Genomic DNA, 19,882 nt, shown 5'->3' with positions numbered 1-19,882 from the left:
TCTTTAAGGTACCAAAGAGAGAGGCATTGGGAACACTACAAATTGCACCGCAACAGTTCTGGGTATTTTCCTTGAAGAAGATCCCTTTCATGTTGAAGGCCAAGACGCAATCCATCTAGAATCCTGACGCCCGGCCAATGCCTAGCCCTAGGTCAGTACCCTCAAGTGTTCCTGTATGCCACCAGCCTTTAAACTAAAATGACGGCCATGATTGTAAGTAACGTGCCTGTTTCCGAGACTCGAACACTAAGCCAAGGTTGCATCGAAAGTTCCACACTAAGATAGTGCCCTGCTCCTGTGACAGTCTGGCATCTAGCCCCAAACATGGAAACAAGAGACTGCCACCTTCAGGGCCCGATGCACCTTTGGGCTCTAATTGGCACGGACCGAATGTTTAGGAGAAGTCTCAGTGGATATCAAACCCCACCCTACATAGCCAAATGCTTATCCGCTTTCCTGGAGGAATCTAAATACCTCAATTCTAATCAGGCAGGTTTTCGGCCGGCCCATTCTACGGAAACTGTCATTTTAGCTGTCCTGGCCACTCTTCGTGCCAACGCCGATAAATGCTCCGCCCAGCCACTGGTGCTATTGGATCTGTCCGCCGCCTTCGACACGGTCGACCACACTATTTTTGTCGTCAGTGTCAAACATGCTGGTATCCAAGGTGTGGCGGCTCGCTGGATCACCTCCTTCCTGGAGGATCGGTCCCAGGCCGTCCTCCAAGACCTTTTTTTGGCACCACCACGTAAAACCACCTGTGGTGTTCCAGAGGGCTCCACTGTCTCCCCCCACCTGTTTAATCTCTACATTGTCCCCCTGATCCTGTCCCTTAAAGACAGGAAGGTGACTGTCTTTAATTAAGCAGATGACCTGCAATTAGTTTTCACGGTTAACAACTCACACAGCTCTATCACCGAATTTCTAGCCACCACGCTACATATCCAACAATGGATGGACCACAACCACCTTAAGTTAAGACGGAGCTCGTTCTTACTGGGGACAGCCATAAGTTTTGGGGCCCACACTATTGCCCATCGGAGCTAGGTCCTCCACCCTCTCCCTCCCCATCGGCGAAAACACTAGAAGTCACCCTCAACAGCGACCTGTCACTGAAAACTCAGGTTGGCTCTGTCATCTCTAAATATTTCTTCCAACTACGGAAGATTGAGAAGATACACCGTTTTCTCACACAGGAAGCTTTGATTCAAGTGGTAGTAGCCACTGTCCTGTCGCACCTGGACTATGCTAATTCTGTGTATTTGGACATGCCAATTTAATTGCTCAAGCGGTTGCAGATGGCCTAAAATCAGGCAGCCAGAATGATCCATCGTCAACATAGATGGCAGCCAGCAACTATCCCGTCACCACTGTGAGCTTAGTCGACCGCCACATCTGAGGAATCTGATGCAGTGACTCTAGGAGATGCTCGACACCAGACAGAAGTTGTGTCCCTATGTTCACCCTGTCACAGGACGTTCGCGCCTAAACCACATCGGTTGAAACCATCAGAGAGACTCCCTCACAAGAAAAGGTTGGAGTTGAAAGATAAACACCCTCAAGCTTTTTTTTTTTTAGAAACACAGGCACAAGCCCCTGCGCCCATATGTTTCTTGGCTGCCTCCACCAGAGTCAACTGGTGGATTCCACTTAGAACTTTTAGATTCCATATGATCCCACCAATCCATATGACCAGTCCTTAGACTCTGGGCCAGAGGGGGTTCCCATGCAACCAGCACCCACACTCCCCCACTACCCACACCCTGACGATTCTGACTGGGACCACTACCTGGTTGGAGCATCACGCTGGATGATAACACCACATACGATGAGGTCATCCTGAGGGCTGAAACACACCATAAAGTGGACATGCCAGTTGTGCAGTTGGAAGAGGACTTCCTATTAGAGACTCTTTCCAAGTCTGAACAGTCAGTCTACTTTTTTCCTGTGCTTAAAAACATGTTTAAATCTGCCCCCAGAAAACATATGAAGCGAGTAAAAGCTAGGATAGTAACACCCAGGGTTGAGAAAACATCTAGACCTTCACCTAGCGACTCTTATCTATGTCAAGGGACAGAGTCCCCCCGGCTTCCTGTTGGTTTACACCACCCACAACAGTACTTACGCTCAAGCCACAAGTAGCGTCACTTCACCTGATGAGAGCAAAAAATCGACACAAGTGCATAGATGTAGGGGCAGCCACACATTGGCGCATAGCCAATTCTCTGAGACTCGTTTCCAGGTACAGCGGGTCCTAGTGGGAGTGCTGTGTAGTTCCTATAAAACCTTTAAAGGATCTGCGCGTTCGGACAGTATACACTGTAGGATTGGTGTCAGACTGATTCTGAACACCCCCACCGGGTATGTTGGCCTTTTGTACCAGCTTGATCACAGTGCCTCTATAATCTCCTCTTACCATGGGAAAATTGTTCTTGACAACCCTGATCCCTCAGAACCGTGGAAACAATATACTACTTTTCATTCAGTCACTCATGCTTACTTAGTCGGTCTCCGAGAGATACACAGAATAAACAGTCTAGGCGTTTTCAATAAATATTTATTGAACAGTTGTTATTCTGGTGTAAAAAAGATGAGCTGCAAACAACAGTTAGACAATAACATGTATAAAGGATCAGAAGCACAATGAAAGTAAACAGATGGTAAAGCTCTACCATCTTACAGTAGTCATGAATACATACAAGTATATAAACTACATGATAATAAAGAGATGCGTACTCTTATGATGCGTCCCTAACTAGATGTACCCGAGTGTACCTAGCATGTGTGTAGGTGTTAAGCCCAGAATCCCTCTAGGATAAAGTCAACCCCATTACCTGAAGAGAGAGACTGTGGGACCCCGTCCAGGTCTCGAGTTGGACTCCCCGCGAGGGATTATTCAAATATGCAAGCTGGAGTGTCTGCATGCAGGAACCTCAGCGTTTCTGGTCAGTGTGTCGGCCGGGAAGTCTTGGTCTCTTCTGTCTATCTTAGCAAGATGTGATGTATATATACCTATAGGTCTCCTCAGCGTGCCACCCTCGGCACGCTGAGGCCACGCCCACCAACAATTAGGCCACGCCCCCTAATCGTCATCCGGGTATTTAGAGCGCGCTGATTCACAAGCGCGACCCTAGAATCCTTACCTCCTGAGGCGGAAAGCCGGGAGTCTCTATCTTTGCTGCTATTTTTTTAAAATTGTATTGTGTACTTTGTGCTTTTAAATCACTCACTTGCACTTTACTCCTGACTCCACCGCGCTGCAGACTCTAACGCTGTCGTGGGTCACCTGATTAGGCTGTCGGCACGCTGAGGCCACGCCCACCAACAATTAGGCCACGCCCCCTTTTCGGCATCCGGGTATTTAGAGCGCGCTGATTCACAAGCGCGACCCTAGAATCCTTACCTCCTGAGGCGGAAAGCCGGGAGTCTCTATCTTTGCTGCTATCTTTTTAAAATTGTATTGTGTACTTTGTGCTTTTAAATCACTCACTTGCACTTTACTCCTGACTCCACCGCGCTGCAGACTCTAACGCTGCCGTGGGTCACCTGATTAGGCCGCCGCCACCCTCGGCACGCTGAGGCCACGCCCACCAACAATTAGGCCACGCCCCCTTTTCATCATCCGGGTATTTAGAGCACGCTGATTCACAAGCGCGACCCTAGAATCCTTACCTCCTGAGGCGGAAAGCCGGGAGTCTCTATCTTTGCTGCTATCTTTTTAAAATTGTATTGTGTACTTTGTGCTTTTAAATCACTCACTTGCACTTTACTCCTGACTCCACCGCGCTGCAGACTCTAACGCTGCTGTGGGTCACCTGATTAGGCTGCCGCCACCCTCGGCACGCTGAGGCCACGCCCACCAACAATTAGCCCACGCCCCCTTTTCGTCATCTGGGTATTTAGAGCGCGCTGATTCACAAGCGCGACCCTAGAATCCTTACCTCCTGAGGCGGAAAGCCGGGAGTCTCTATCTTTGCTGCTATCTTTTTAAAATTGTATTGTGTACTTTGTGCTTTTAAATCACTCACTTGCACTTGGATGGACCCTGCTCTTTCTTTTGTGGTCCACTCAAAGAAAACCGCGGCCTGTTGCTTTGGCATCTTACGGTCGCTGCGTCCCATTTTGAAGTTCTTTGACCATCGTACCAGGCAGCTGATAGTCCAGGCTACTGTGTTATCCCGCCTGGACTATGCAAGCTCTCTCCTGGTAGGCTCCAATCTGGCTGAGTTTACCCGCCTCCAGCGCGTTCAGAACGCCGCGGCGAGAGCCATAGTTGGCTTACCCCGAACAAGATCCGTCTCCGGCACATTGAGATCACTGCATTGGCTGCCTGTCAGAGCTAGAATCCAGTTCAAAGTGCTGTGTCTGGCATTCAAGATCTTGAGGGGAGGGGGTCCTCAAATTCTTGCGGACCTTTTGTCCTGGTATGTGCCTACCCGGTCCTTGAGATCTTTGGGCCAAGCACTTACTGTGATCCCTCGATACAGGTTGTGTCGGGTTGGTGGCCGATCCTTCCGGGTCAGAGCAGCCCAGCTCTGGAACTCCCTTCCGGTAGAGTTGCGGTTACTAGATGACCTTTTAGCTTTTCGTAAAGCTTTAAAAACCTTTTTGTTTTAATAAACCAGCTATCTGTTTCTTTATTTTTTTTTTAATTTAAAAACATTTATATAGCGCGCATTTACCACGCGGTTTCTTGGCGCTTTTAGATTGCGAGGAGGCAGCAGGAGCGGAGGGGGTTTTAGACAGCGTGGGCTCGGGAGAAAAGCAGGGTTTTAAGACCTTTACGGAACTCAATGTAGGAGGGTGTCATGCGAAGTTCCGCAGGGAGGGAGTTCCAAAACATGGGGGCGAGGACTGCAAATTTGGTTCCGCCCGCCTTTTTCTTTCTGAACCGATGAGTGGTGAGGAGTGGCTGGTGGGTGGAACGAAGCTCTCTGCCCGGTGTGTAAGGCTTAATGGCGGAGCAAATAAACTCCGGGGCAGTGCCCATTTTAGCCTGAAAGGTGAGGCAACCAAGCTTGAATAAGGCTCGCTCTTTCACCGGCAGCCAGTGCAGTGCCTGCAGTAAAGGGGTGGCGCGATGGTATTTAGGCAGGCCATAGATCAGGCGGGCAGCCTGGTTCTGCACTAGCTGCAGCCGGTGGGTGGCTTAGGCCGGAGCGCCATTATAGATGATATTACCATAATCAAGGCGCGAGAGCACCATAGCCATCACTATGATCTTTAGGGCGGGTAGGGAAAAAAAACGAGAGATCTTCCTAATAGTTCTGAGGGAAAAAAAACAGGAGGAGACAACCGAATTAACCTGTGAGTGGACAGAAAGTGAAGAATTGAGGAAGATACCAAGGGTTTTGACCTTAGGAACGGGAAGGGGGGAAGCACCAAGTGAAGACGGCCAGTGGGAAGGGGACCAGGGACTGCAACCACCTCCGGTCAAGACTAGCTCCGTCTTGTCCGGATTGAGTTTGTGGATTTGAGTGGTTGCAGTTCATCCAATCTTGGATGAACAGCATGACAGATTGAACATTCTGGGAAGATGAAGGGGAATGAGAAAGGTTAAAAATTAGCTGGAGGTCATCGGCGTAATTGAACACCGTGACCTCGAGCTGCTGTAACATAAAAATGAGGGGGTAGATGTATAAATTAAACAAAAGAGGGGAAAGTGAGGAACCTTGGGGGACCCCGCAAGCAACCTTACGGGGGGCAGCCATGAAACCAGCTAGGTGGACCGCCTGAGCCCTGTCACTCAGGAAGGACTCGAGCCAAGCGAGGGCTAGGCCCTCTATGCCCGCCGCCCTGACACGGGTAAGAAGAATGGAATGATCCACCGTGTCAAAAGCGGCGGACAGGTCTAAAAGAATGAGGGCCTGCGGAAGATTGGTGTCAATGCCCTCGCGTAGGCTGTCCATCACAGAGATCACCACCTTCTCCGTTGAGTGGAGGGGGCGGAAGCCCGCCTGCCGAGGGGAGAGGCAGTGATTGATTTCCACGTAGGTGCTCAGGGTGCTGGTTACATGGGTTTCCAAGACCTTGCCCAGGTAAGGCAGAAGGGAGATGGGACGGTAGTTGGAAGGGGATGAGGGGTCGGCACCAGCCTTTTTTAAGATGGGAATAATAGCCGCGAATTTGTGGGCAGCGGGAACCACTCCGTTCCTGAGTGAGTCATTCAGGAGTGTGAGGGGTGGAATTGGACAAGCTAGGAAGATTTCTCTCAGGATGTAGGCAGGGGCAAAGTCCAGGGGGGAACCTGACTTCACCTTTTGAAGCAGAGGGGGGAGCGTGACTTTAGTCAATAGGGGAATGGAAGTGAGTTTGGAAGTGACAGCAGGTGGGGAGGGGTTGATGAATGTGGGGGATGGAGGGGGGATATTGACCTTAATCTTTGCGACTTTATCAACGAAGAAATCGTTGAGCGAGTCGCAGAGCGGTTGGGAGGGGGGGATCGAAGCCGTGGCTCTATTAGATGAGGCAAGCTCGTGTACCGTGGCGAAGATTTCTTTAGGTTGTGACTCCGCTGACAGTATCCTGTTAGAGTAAAACACGGTCTTAGCATCAAGAATGCCTTGCTTGTATACCTTGAGCACGGAAAGGTAGGTAATTTTTTGGGCGGGGCAGTATGTTCTTCTCCATGCGCGCTCTGCGTGCGGCCAGCTTTTTCTCCTTGAGATCAGGGGTGAACCAACGGTTAGCAGCATGAGTTCGCTTAACCGTGATCTGCCTTAAGGGGGCAAAGTCGTCGCCTGCGTGGGTCAACCAGTTGTTGATGGTGGCCAGTTGGGCCGGGGCGGCGAGGCCGATAAGGTTGGGGCTAGAGTTGGCCAGGAACAAGCAAAGGGATGGCATGTCGGCTTTACCCCATTTTCTGACCCAGATGTTCTTAGGGAGAGGGGGTTTGACAGCTGGGGCTAAGGCAAGGGAGAAGGAGATTAAAAAGTGGTCAGACCAGGAACAGGGGGAAATGGTGGGTGGAGTGATGGGAATGTTCAGGGTCCAAACCTGATCGAGCGAGTGGCCATGTACGTGAGTAGGTCTGTGGACATGAGGGGTGAAGTTGAGACTGATCATAAGATCGGTGAATTCTTTGGAGGAGGGGCTTTCGGCAGGATCATTAGGCCAAAAATTCAGGTCGCCTAGGACTAACACTGACGAGTTGTTTACTACCAGTGTTGCGAGAATGTCCTGAAGACTAGAAACGAAGGTGGGAGTGGGCTGGGGGGGACGATAGATGAGGACAACAGTTAAGGGAGTCGAGTGGGAACTAGAACGAATTATCAGGCAGTCGACTTCCGGAATGGGGGGGAAGGGAAGAATCTGAAAGTGGAGATCAGTATGAGCTATCAGGGCTATCTGTTGTGTTTCCCTGTAGGTGTTGCATACTACCTGACATGCGCCAGGACGCCCCTTAGCTGGGGCAGCTGCGCGCGATACAAATGTATGTAACATAACATAACATAACATAACACTTTACTCCTGACTCCACCGCGCTGCAGACTCTAACGCTGCCGTGGGTCACCTGATTAGGCTGCCGGCACGCTGAGGCCACGCCCACCAACAATTAGGCCACGCCCCCTTTTTGTCATCCGGGTATTTAGAGCGCGCTGATTCACAAGCGCGACCCTAGAATCCTTACCTCCTGAGGCGGAAAGCCGGGAGTCTCTATCTTTGCTGCTATCTTTTTAAAATTGTATTGTGTACTTTGTGCTTTTAAATCACTCACTTGCACTTTACTCCTGACTCCACCGCGCTGCAGACTCGAACGCTGCTGTGGGTCACCTGATTAGGCTGCCGCCACCCTCGGCACGCTGAGGCCACGCCCACCAACAATTAGACCACGCCCCCTTTTTAACACCCACACTTTATATAACATGTGCCTCTTCCGGAAGCGCAGCGGACGAGCGCAGCGGGCGTGCCGTTTGCGCGCCGAAGGCGCGCTTAAGGCAAGCTCGTCTGCGCTCGTCCGCGCCAAGGTAGCGCCTTGGGCCAACCACGCTGCCGGACTCGACCCCCTATTTCAGGAGCTTCTGCCTCCTGGCCCACCCTACTCTAGAGAGCAGCTTATTCAACTGGGTCAGCTATTCGCAGACAGAGGTACTATCTCATTTGCTCCTACGTCCTATCCCCGTGATGACATAATTTGTGATGACCTCTTGAATTGTGGGCTACTGAACGTTAGGTCCTTGCCAAAACACTGTACGGAGATCCAGCTTTTAGTGGAATCACATGAACTAGATATTCTGTTCATGACAGAAACATGGACCCGCTCAGATTGCTTGGTCGACCCTGGCTTTGCCTGCCCTGACGGGTTCAAATTTCTCCACTCTCCTAGGCTCACGGGCACGGGCGGGGGTGTGGGAGTGATCTTTAGATCCTCCTGCAACATTAAGTTCTTTAATTTAGACCCTACCTCAGGTATTGAGATGCTGCGACTTTCTATCTTGACCCGCCCTGGGTCAATTGTTACTTGCCTAGTTTGCTATCGCCCTCCAGGGGCTTTCAACTTGGCACAGCAACAAGCGTTAATCACCACCCTGACCAATATTGCCTTATCCCATCAAAAACTACTTGTCATTGGGGATTTTAATCTCTGGCGTAATGGTTCACTCGACTTGGCTCTTGGAAACCTCCTCCAAACCTGTGTCAGTTGTGGTCTCTCCCAACTGGTTCTCACAGCCACCCACAAAGCTGGCCACCTATTGGATTTGGTCTTTGCAGGACCAGATTTGGCGGTCATGGGAGATACCCTGCCAATGGATTGGACAGACCACTCCTTAATTACATTTTTCTTATATAAGAAACTGGTTTCACATAAGTCTCAGGCCCCATCCAGAGAAATTAAATGTAGAGATTGGAAAACGTTCTCTCGACTGCACTCTTCTGGCGAATCGTTCCACTTGGACTCGCTTTTTGATGTAAACAAGGGTGCGGACGAAAACTATAATACCTTTTACACCAGTATTTCATCGGTCGTTGACTCACGTGCTCCTCTAAAGAATCGTATTCTTAGAGGCAGAGTCTCTGCTCCATGGTTCAACGATGCTCTTAAAACTGCTAAACTGGACTGTAAACAAGCAGAGCGGAAATGGAGACGCGACTACAAGGAACCCTTTAAAGAAATATGGAAAACAAAAATTCTTGCCTACAAAAGCCTCATTATTAGATCAAAAGCTGATTACTACTCCTCTCTGATTTGCAATTCCACCAATAATGCCAGGAGTATTTTTAACATCTTGAACAGCGTTACCAACCCAGACGCTTGCAAGAATGAGATTGTCCCGTCTCAAGATCTTTGTGACAATCTTGCCATATTCTTTAAAGAAAAAATTGATCTGATTCTTCAGGATTTGGACATCTCCACTGATGAGGATCCCCCTCTGGAATCTAGACCCGCCCCATTGCCTAACCAGGCACCCAAGCCGGCTTTGACTCTGGAAAGCCCCTTGCTCAGCTTCCTACCACTTACCTTTGAAAATTTTTCTAATATAGCGAGTGAGATTGTTTCCGGCTCTCCGTTGGACCCACTCCCCCCTAAAATTTGGAAGGAACTTGCTGTTGAGCTTTTTCCCTCCCTCCACCTCATCTGCAATCAATCTCTGACAACTGGTACCGTCCCTGCTCACTGGAAGCGTGCGCTCGTCTCTCCCCTTCTAAAAAAACCTTCACTAGATCCTGAGTGCTCAAAACACTATCGTCCCATTTCACTGCTGCCTTTCCCTGCCAAGATAGTTGAGCGGGTGGTTAGTAACACTCTTTCCACCCACTTGGAACGTCTCCTTCTTGACGAGGATCAATTTGGCTTCCGGCCGGCCCATGGGACTAAAACTGCCCTCACCACCGCCATGGATGAACTTCAGAGGCGCGCAGACAGAAATCAGGCTTCCTTTTTGATCTTGCTTGATATGTCTGCCGCCTTTGACACAGTTAATCACAAGATCTTGCTAAGGCGGTTGTTTAAAGCAGGGGTGAGAGACTCAGCTTTGAGTTGGTTCCAGTCTTTTCTGCAGGGCAGGCAGCAGGCGGTTTCAATGCCCCCTTTTCAGTCACCTTTCTTCCCGGTCTTGCATGGTGTGCCTCAGGGCTCTGCCATCAGTCCTATCCTTTTTAACATTTACCTTAGGCCACTAATTTCGCTTATTAAAGGTTTTGGCATTCAAATTGTTAATTATGCCGATGACACGCAGATGATCCTCTCCTTGGAAGGAGAGGAGTCCATCTCTGTGGAGGTCTTACACAACTGCCTCAGGAATACGACAAGCTGGCTAAAGGCGAATTCGCTTCAGTTTAATGCCGGGAAAACTGAAGTGCTTTTTAGCGCTGGAACAAGGATCCCCCGTCCGTTTCCCAACAATTTCTGGCCCCCGGAATCCGGCTCTATTGTCCGGCCATCGGACTCTGTCCGTAACCTGGGAGTTATGTTGAATCATGGGCTCAGTATGGATACCCATGTTCAGAAAACATCGGCCTGCTGTTTTGCCATTCTCCGCTCACTTAGAAAGGTTCTGCCCCTGTTACCATCCCACGCTCGTACCCAGGTGGTTAGATGTACCATCCTGAGCAGGTTGGACTATTGTAATGCCCTCCTGCTCGGGTCCCCTGAGTACCTACTGGACAGACTCCAAAGGGTTCAATCTGCGGCGGCGAGATTGGCGTTGGGACTGCCTAGGAGATCTCATGGTCCATCTGCCCTTGCAAAACTACATTGGCTTCCTCTTAGACAGAGGATCCAATTCAAAGCCCTTTGCATTGTGTTTAGGGCTCTTCACGGATGTGGCCCAGCTCCCCTTAGGTCCAAGTTCGTCTGGTACACTCCTTCCAGACACCTTCGTTCTTCGGATGCTAAACTGGTAGCTGTTCCCAGATTTAGGAAGGTCAGAGCTGGTGGCAGATCCTTTCAGGTGACTGCATCCAGACTCTGGAACACTCTCCCCATCGAGATTAGGGCCACTAATGAACTTTTGCAGTTTAGGAAAAAGGTAAAAACTTGGCTTTTCTTTGGCTAGCTTCGCTGGTCAGGCATACTCTGCTGTCTCTTTTCTACCTTGGTTTGGATTTTGTCAGCGCCAGGATGCCTGCAATGGTGACAGTCGCGCTCTATAAATTCTTAAAATAAATGAGATTTCGAACTAGGGAAAACCTGCATTCTGAATGCAGTGTTGTATCTGTTGGACCCGGCCTCATGGCGTGGTCCTACCCCTCCCGCATGGCGGGCCCAGGATGACATCAGCCCTCCTCCGGACCTCGGGCGGCCCCTTCGGCCCGACCCTGCACGCCCCAACACCACAGGTCCGGCTACCATCCCGGATCCCCATCACCGGCCTGGCTCCAGCGTAGGCCCATCACGACCTAAGCAGGAGGCCGTGCCCGACTCCATCTTGGGTCTCCCACGTCACAACCACATGGCCTCGGCCCCGGCCCAGGCTCCAGCGAAGCCCCGACATCGAGGCACCAAGATCCACCCAGGTGGTCGAGTGGCCACTCGACAGATCCCGGAGGAAGAGGAGTTTCGATGGCCCTCCAGCCGTCCCCGGACGCCTGGTATCGATCGCCCTCCGGCCTCCCTGGGCGCTGGCTCCACCCCCCTGCTGGGTGTCTGGACACCATCATCCCGGCCCCTCTGACCCCCAGGCGAGAGGGTCCGGACATCAAAGGACCTCCGTCCTATATCTGGGCCAGCCCCGGAGTAGGACGCCAGTTGTATCCTGGACTGGAAGCCCTGCTGACGCTGTCACGGCCGACACCAGACGAACTCATCCTTCCTGTAACCCGACGTCCATCAGAGAGCCTGCTGGCGCTGCCGCGGCCCACCTTGCTGAACCACCTGAGAGCCTGCTGGCGCTGCCGCGGCCTACCTTGCTGAACCTTCCGAGAGCCTGCTGGTGCTGCCGCGGCCTACCTTGCTGAACCACCTGAGAGCCTGCTGGCGCTGCCGCGGCCTACCTCGCTGAACCACCTTGCAAGCCTGCTGGCGCTGCCGCGGCTCGAACCTCTCGGAACCCCCCAGCTCGAGGATTGAGAGCTGTGCGTAGGGTATCCCTTCCCCGCCAAAGTGAGACTGTCCCGCTACCTTACTCCCCTTTTCGAGACTTTACGGATCCCTCGATCCGCCTGTATATACTGCCAAGAACCCGCAACCTTTATTACTTATAAAAGCCTGAGAACTTGACCTCTTGTGTGGTGTCCGTTTGTAGTGTTGTGATTACTCTGCTGTACGATCCTAGGAGAGGACCCTCATTCAGGAGGCCTCTCGGTAACGCTCGGCTACTTCTCGACGGAGAGGTGGACCTAGGGGTGGTCAGTCAGACATCTTCTGCCTCCCCCGGGGTCGCCTTTCTAACATTGGTGGCAGCGGTGGGATCCGAGCCCACGCAGATCGTACAGAGAGGTATTCACTCGCTACCGAGAAAAACCCACTGCGACCATGAGCACAGAATTCCAGAAAGAGAAAATGGAAGACTACAGTCACAAGGAGCTAAAGCAATTCTGCAAAGAACTAGGCATCGCTACCACTGGCTTAAGCACCAAAGAAGACTTTAAATCGGCCCTACAGGCCTGGGTGGACGCCGGAGAGGCGCCACCCCCGAATAAAGATAACCCGGGCCCGAACGGAGGCCCGGAGACCGAGACGAACCCAGCGGGAGGGAGACCCGCAACCCCAAACACGGGCCTCTCCCACGAAGACGCCCGAGAACGAGAGAGGAACCGGCTCCACGAGTTGGATCTGGCTCGACTCCGACAAGAAGGAGAAATCCAACTGGCAGAAAGGAAGCTAGCCCTCGAGGAGAAAAAACTCATGCTCGAGCACGAGCGCGTCCTCAAAGAAATGGAACTTAAAGCCAAGGCAAACGAGACCGGCACCTCCGGGGACAAGACCTCAACCCCCCCGGTGGACACGAAGGTGCACATACCCAAGGATGTCGTCAAGGAGTACTATAAGAACGACGACATCCAACAGTGGTTCAAAGCCTACGAGGTCGCCATGACCGCCCATCGAGTACCCCTCAAGGACTGGGGCGCCGGCCTGTGGGGGAAGTTTATCAACGAAGGGCGAGACACCCTACTGGAGCTCCCTGATACCGAGATGACCTCGTACGAGCACATGAAGACCGCCCTCCTCACTCGCTACGGACTCACCCCCGAGATGTACCGGCAGCGATTCCGAGACTGCAAAAAAATCCCCGGTACCACGTGGGTGGAATACGTGAACTATTACAGCAGAGCCTTCGAGGGGTGGATTCGAGGCTGCCAGGTCACCTCCTACCAGCAGTTGGTCGACCTCATTCTATGGGAGCATCTGTCCAATAACTGTTTCATCGAACTCCGGCAGCACTTCCTCGACAGCAAATTGACTGAGCCACGAAAACTCGCTGTCGAGGCGGATAGATGGGTGAGCACCCGAGTTCCCCGGAGCCCGATGGGAGACTACGGCCGGGGATCCACCGACCACGAGGCGGCGGAGTAGGCCAGAGCCGGGGACGGGACGCCCCCCCAGGTGTCCTCCCCTACTTCCACGTCGCCATCCCTGGGCCGGAGAGGGGGCCCCCCAGCCAGACCGGGGCCCCGCCCAAACGTTACGTGTCACAGGTGCCAGCGACAAGGTCATTATGCGAATGACCCCCTCTGCCCGATGAATCAGCGACCCGGCACCACCGGGCCCCCAGCCGCCAGATCGCGGCAGCTGCCCTGGGTGAAGAAAGAAGTGAGGAAGAGGACGACGACCACGAGCAGGCCGAGTGGGAGCCCGCCGCCATGACCTTAGCATGCCTGGGTACCCACGACCTGATCCCTCGAGGTCCGATCCCCGGCAACACCCAGAAATACCGCCAGTGGGTCACCATCAATGGTCGCCGGACCGAAGCCCTCCGTGACACCGGAGCCAGCGTGACAGCGGTCCGCTGCCATCTGGTGACCCCAGAACAGATCCTTCCTAACGTCCTGTGCCCAGTCCGGTCCGCAGATAACTCAGAGACTTTGTGCCAGATGGCCCGCATCACCTTCGAGTGGGGAGGAGTGTCTGGCATGCTGAAAGTGACTGTCCGCGACGATGCCCCCGTGGACTGCCTCCTTGGGAACGACCTGGAAAGTTCCCCATGGGCTGGCGTCGAACGAAGAGAGCACCTGGGGATGCTAGGCCTTCCCGAGTGGGTCTGTGCGACCACCCGCTCCATGTCCGCCCGAGCCTCCACCCCAATGGAGGAAGCTCCGACCGAGGAGCCGGAGTGGCCCGCACCTCCGCCGCCCGTCGTCCCCGAGGTCGCCGACCCCGAACACGGCCCCCAAGGGCCCGACCAAGAAGATCTCACCGAGCTCAACCACCTCCCAGAACTCGCTCAATGGCGCCAAGAAGGTGGCCCCACCCGCGAACAGTTCCGGCAGGAACAGAAACCCTGCCCCTCCCTCGAGGGGATTCGACAGCAAGCCGCTACTCAAGCCGCTGGAGACCCCGCGGGATCCCACTGGGTCTATTGGGACAACGACCTCCTCTACAGTGAGCAGAAGATTGCTGAGCTAGGGGCCGGCCGGGTACTGGTCGTACCCCTCCGATTCAGAGACTTCCTCCTGAACTTAGCACATGATGTGCCCCTCGCCGGGCACCTGGGGCAGGACAAAACTTACAGCCGCCTGGTGACCCATTTCTACTGGCCAAAAATGCGCACCGATGTGCATAACCACTGCAGAACCTGCCCGACCTGTCAAGCCAGCGGGAAGAGCGGGGGGAAAGTCAAAGCCCCGCTCCAGCCGTTCACAGCCAGCGGGAAGAGCGGGGGGAAAGTCAAAGCCCCGCTCCAGCCGTTCCCCGTGGTGACCACCCCCTTCGAGCGAGTAGGAATAGACATCGTAGGGCCCCTGGACCCACGCACCTCGCAGGGACACCGCTTCATCCTAGTCCTGGTGGACCATGCCACCCGCTATCCTGAGGCCATCCCCCTCCGAACCATCACGGCCCCCGTGGTGGGCCGAGCCCTCATGAGCCTCTTCTCCCGAGTCGGCTTCCCCCGAGAAGTCGAGTGATCGGGGCTCCAACTTTATCTCGAAGCATATGCGGTCCCTATGGCAACAGTGCGGGGTCGCCTATAAGTTCACCACCCCGTATCATCCCCAAGGAAATGGACTAGTGGAACGATTTAACAGAACCCTGAAGGGGATGATCAAGGGCCTAGAAGAGCCACTCCGGCGCAAATGGGATGTCCTGCTGCCCTGCCTCCTGTTCGCCTACCGAGAGGTACCCCAGAAATCCCTGGCGTTCAGCCCTTTTGAACTCTTGTACGGACACCCGGTTCGAGGCCCCCTCAGCCTGGTCAAGGAAGGCTGGGAGACAGCAGTTCGAGATGCCCCACCGGATGTCTACCGGTACCTCCTGACACTCCGCAATCAGACTCGGAAGTTCCGGGAACTTGCCGAGGCCAACCTGGAGGCTAGTCAAGAGGAGATGAAACGCTGGTATGACCAGAACGCCTCGTCCATCGAGTTCGAGCCGGGCCAGCAGGTCTGGGTCATGTCCCCGGTTGAACCGTGTGCCCTCCAGGACAAATGGACAGGGCCCTTCAAAGTGGTGGAACGCAAGAGCCCCGTCACCTACCTGGTAGACATGGAGTCCCCCAGGAACCCCCTCCGGGTTCTACACGCTAACCGGCTCAAGCCGCACTTTGCACGCACTGAACTGAGTCTGCTGCTGGCGACCGATGACGGAGCTGAAGACGACTCCGAGCCACTACCAGATCTCCTCAGCACCACCGAGAAAGACGGCTCCTTCGAAGGGGTCCGGCTCTCCTCTACCCTGACCCCAGAGCAGCAACAAGACTGCCGGAAGCTGCTGGGGCAGTTTGCGGATCTGTTTTCCCTCACGTCGGGGGTCACCCGGTGGTGTGTCCACGATGTGGACACCGGAGACAGCCCACCTGTAAAACACCGAGCTTTTCGAGTGCCCGACCGGGTTCGGGCCTGCATCCAATCGGAAGTGGCCAAGATGTTGGCCCTGGGGGTAGTCGAACCCTCCAACAGTCCCTAGGCCAGTCCCGTTGTCCTGGTCCCTAAAGCCGCCACCCCCGGAACAGCTCCAGAGCTCCGGTTCTGTGTTGACTACAGGGGACTGAATGCAGTCACCAGGACCGACGCCCATCCCATCCCCAGGGCGGATGAACTGATCGATCGCCTAGGGGCCGCCAAATACCTCAGCACCTTCGATCTCACGGTGGGGTATTGGCAGATCGGCCTTACCCCTGGTGCACAAGAGCGATCGGCCTTCTCGACCCCTGATGGCCACTATCACTTCAAAGTGATGCCCTTCGGCATGAAAAATGCGCCGGCCACCTTCCAGAGACTAGTGAACCAGGTGCTGGCCGGACTAGAGGAATACAGCGCCGCCTATCTAGATGACATTGCGGTGTACAGCCTTCATTGGGATGAGCACCTGACCCACCTCTGGAAGGTCCTGACGGCCCTCCGGCGGGCCGGACTAACCATCAAAGCCAGCAAATGCCAGATAGGCCAAGGGTCCGTGACCTATCTGGGACACCAAGTGGGGAGCGGCCAAGTAGCTCCCCTCCAACCAAAGATAGACGCCATCCGGGCCTGGGAGCCCCCGGTCACCCAAACCGCCGTCCGAGCCTTCCTGGGGCTCACCGGATACTATTGGCGATTTATAAAAGACTACGGGAGCATTGTGGGGCCCCTCACAGAACTGACCTCAAAGAAATTACCCCAGAAGGTGCACTGGACCCCTGCGTGCCAAACAGCCTTTGAGACTTTAAAGACTGCCATGTGCACCGCCCCTGTGCTCCAGGCCCCCGACTACAGCAGAGAGTTTGTAGTCCAAACCGACGCCTCGGAGCACGGCATCGGGGCGGTCCTGTCCCAAGTTAACCCCGAAGGAATCGACCGGCCTGTGGCCTTCATCAGCCGACGGCTCCTGGCAAGAGAACAGCGGTGGAGCACCATCGAGAGGGAAGCCTTTGCCGTGGTGTGGGCACTCAAGAAGCTCCGGCCCTACCTCTTCGGCACCCACTTCCGAGTCCAGACCGACCACCAGCCCCTGCGTTGGTTGATGCAGATGAGGGGAGAAAACCCGAAACTACTGCGCTGGTCCATTTCACTGCAGGGGATGGACTTCACTGTGGAGCATCGCCCCGGCAACGACCACGCCAATGCTGACGGCCTGTCCAGATTCTTCCGCCTCGGCGAGGAGAACCCCCAAGAAGATGGGTGACTCTCCCCTGCCTTCAGCCTCATGGCGTGGTCCTACCCCTCCCGCATGGCGGGCCCAGGACGACATCAGCCCTCCTCCGGACCTCGGGCGGCCCCTTCGGCCCGACCCTGCACGCCCCAACACCACAGGTCCGGCTACCATCCCGGATCCCCATCACCGGCCTGGCTCCAGCGTAGGCCCATCACGACCTAAGCACGAGGCCGTGCCCGACTCCATCTTGGGTCCCCCACGTCACGACCACGTGGCCTCGGCCCCGGCCCAGGCTCCAGCGAAGCACCGACATCGAGGCACCCAGATCCACCCAGGTGGTCGAGTGGCCACTCGACAGATCCCGGAGGAAGAGGAGTTTCGATGTCCCTCCAGCCGTCCCCGGACGCCTGGTATCGATCGCCCTCCGGCCTCCCTGGGCGCTGGCTCCACCCCCCTGCTGGGTGTCTGGACACCATCATCCCGGCCCCTCTGACCCCCAGGTGAGAGGGTCCGGACATCAAAGAACCTCCGTCCTATATCTGGGCCAGCCCCGGAGTAGGACGCCAGTTGTATCCTGGACTGGAAGCCCTGCTGACACCTTGCTGAACCACCTGAGAGCCTGCTGGCGCTGCCGCGGCCTACCTTGCTGAACCACCTGAGAGCCTGCTGGCGCTGCCGCGGCCTACCTTGCTGAACGATCTGAGAGCCTGCTGGCGCTGCCGCGGCCTACCTCGCTGAACCACCTTGCAAGCCTGCTGGCGCTGCCGCGGCTCGAACCTCTCGGAACCCCCCAGCTCGAGGATTGAGAGCTGTGCTTAGGGTATCCCTTCCCCACCAGAGTGAGACTGTCCCGCTACCTTACTCCCCTTTTCGAGACTTTACGGATCCCTCGATCCGCCTGTATATACTGCCAAGAACCCGCAACCTTTATTACTTATAAAAGCCTGAGAACTTGACCTCTTGTGTGGTGTCCGTTTGTAGTGTTGTGATTACTCTGCTGTACGATCCTAGGAGAGGGCCCTCATTCAGGAGGCCTCTCGGTAACGCTCGGCTACTTCTCGACGGAGAGGTGGACCTAGGGGTGGTCAGTCAGACATCTTCTGCCTCCCCCGGGGTCGCCTTTCTAACAGTATCTAGGTAAAAGGTCAGTCCCTGTAAACTGTTATAAGTGCGCGCCGCGAGGTATCAAGACCTGGTAACATTTTTGGCAGCCTACGCAGCAGCCCCATACACAGGCCTATTCCCTGCTGATGAAAGGTAACGACCTAGAAACACGTGGCCAGGGATGGCCAACACAACGGTGGATATACTCAACAATTTTGGAGAAGAGCACATGCTGGAACAAAAGGCATTAACCAGAATGCCCAGGGGTAAACACGCTGGTAGGAGGAGCAGTGTGCGACCATATGGATTTCTGTTTATTAAGGTTCCCTTGAGCCGGTCGAGCTGACGAGCTCATGGTTACGCACCTACGCTCCGCGAGAGGTATCAAGACCTGAGAACATTTTTGGCAGCCTACGCAGCAGCCCCATACACACGCCTATTCCCTGCTGATGAAAGGTAACGACCTAGAAACACGTGTACAGGGATGGCCAGCACAACGGTGGATATACTCAACAATTTTCGAGAAGCGCACACGCTGGAACAAACTGCATTAACCAGAATGCCCAGGGGTAAACCCGCTGGTAGGAGGAGCAGTGTGCGACCATATGGATTTCTGTTTATTAAGGCTCCCTTGAGCCGGTCGAGCTGACGAGCACATGGTTACGCACCTGCGTGCTGCGAGAGGTATCAAGACCTGAGAACATTTTTGGCAGCCTACGTAGCAGCCCCATACACACGACTATTCCCTGCTGAAGAAAGGTAACGACCTAGAAACACATGTCCAGGGATGGCCAGCACAACGGTGGATATACTCAACAATTTTCGAGAAGCGCACACGCTGGAACAAACGGCATTAACCAGAATGCCCAGGGGTAAACCCGCTGGTAGGAGGAGCAGATTGCGACCATATGGATTTCTGTTTATTAAGGCTCCCTTGAGCCGGTCGAGCTGACGAGCTCATGGTTACGCACCTGCGCGCCACGAGAGGTATCAAGACCTGAGAACATTTTTGGCAGCCTACGCAGCAGCCCCATACACACGCCTATTCCCTGCTGATGAAAGGTAATGACCTAGAAACACGTGTCCAGGGATGGCCAGCACAATGGTGGATATACTCAACAATTTTCGAGAAGCGCACACGCTGGAACAAACTGCATTAACCAGAATGCCCAGGGGTAAACCCGCTGGTAGGAGGAGCAGTGTGCGACCATATGGATTTCGCTAAACCGTTATAAGTGTGCTGGAGGGAAGAATAAGGATGAAGGGTTATGAAGTTTACCTGGGCCTATGTCCGGCTACCTATATAGAATAGAACGCCCACTTCTCTTCCGAATGTATGACCTCGTTAAATTCTAAACGTACTCCTAGGCTGACTAGATAAAGGTACGCTACAAAAACATTAGTTTTGGCTTAAAAATAGTTAAAAGTTCTTAAATAATCTTTGAAAATTTCAAAAAGGAAATTGTCACTCAAGCCATAGCTCTAATGTGTCTGTAGGTATGGTTCGAACTACTACAAGCATTCGAAAGCCATGCATGCCCAAAAAGAATGTCAATTTGTTTTGGAGTTTCAATTTTAGTTTTGTTTTTTTTAAAGTCGAATTTCTCC

The 19,882-nt window shown here is 53.9% G+C and overlaps 1 protein-coding gene across 1 annotated transcript in view; it reads left to right on the top strand.

Moving 5' to 3' along the window:
- The window catches only part of LOC144817742 (uncharacterized), a 262,795-nt gene that overhangs the window by 196,923 nt on the left and 45,990 nt on the right, over positions 1-19,882 (top strand). The gene's annotated exons all lie outside the window — the stretch shown is intronic.

This window comes from Lissotriton helveticus, chromosome 2_1 (assembly GCF_964261635.1).
Source record: "Lissotriton helveticus chromosome 2_1, aLisHel1.1, whole genome shotgun sequence".
NCBI lineage: Eukaryota > Metazoa > Chordata > Amphibia > Caudata > Salamandridae > Lissotriton > Lissotriton helveticus.
This window is presented reverse-complemented; position numbering and strand designations above follow the sequence as displayed.